Source organism: Charadrius vociferus, unplaced genomic scaffold (genome assembly GCF_000708025.1).
Source record: "Charadrius vociferus isolate BGI_N301 unplaced genomic scaffold, ASM70802v2 scaffold2550, whole genome shotgun sequence".
Taxonomy (NCBI): Eukaryota; Metazoa; Chordata; class Aves; order Charadriiformes; family Charadriidae; genus Charadrius; species Charadrius vociferus.
Window position 1 is genome coordinate 117048 of NW_009646383.1, and position 702 is coordinate 117749.

Sequence of the window (702 nt, forward strand, 5' to 3'; positions counted from 1 at the left end):
CCTTGCCACTTACCAGCCAGCAGCTGCCTCCCAGGGCTAAGCAGAAATACAGGTTTTAATGGGGGGAGGAGGAGGAGGATGGGGATTACATCTTGAGGATCACGAAACGCGAGGCTGTTTTTCCCTCTTGTCTTGGTTCCCTGCATGCAGGCAGCCATGATCTCACCGGGGCCATGGGCAGCGCTCCCGGCTGTCGCTGGGTGCATTCCCACCGTGCATTGACCCCTCCAGAGTAAACTCAGCGCTCGGGCTGTGCGCTGCTGTAAATCATCGGGATCTGTTTGCTCTGGCCAGCAAAGCAGAGTCGAAAGCAAACGCGTTCCTGGAAGCGCCGGGCTTGGCGTGCCCCGGGGTCGGGCCTCTGTCTGTCCGCTGCGGTTCTTCCCCGGGGTGGCACGCGGGGCTCTGCCGGGGCTGCCTGCGGCGGTGGGAAGCGGAGCACCGCAGGGGCTGCACTGCGGCTGCCGGCCCTGGGTGCGCTCCCGACGGGACGGGGTGCAGCGGTTGTTTTGCGCTCTCTGCGACGTTGCCCTAGTGACGCTGGCTTCCTTCCCCTCGCATGGTTTCTCAAAGTCTCTGGCAGCTCCACCTCCGCCCTGCGCCTCAGCTCTTGCAGCGCGGCCAAGACCCGCGGGGAACGCGCTGCCCGCGAGGACACGTGACGCGACGCCCTGCTCGGCTGTTTGCTTTTGGGGACGGGAA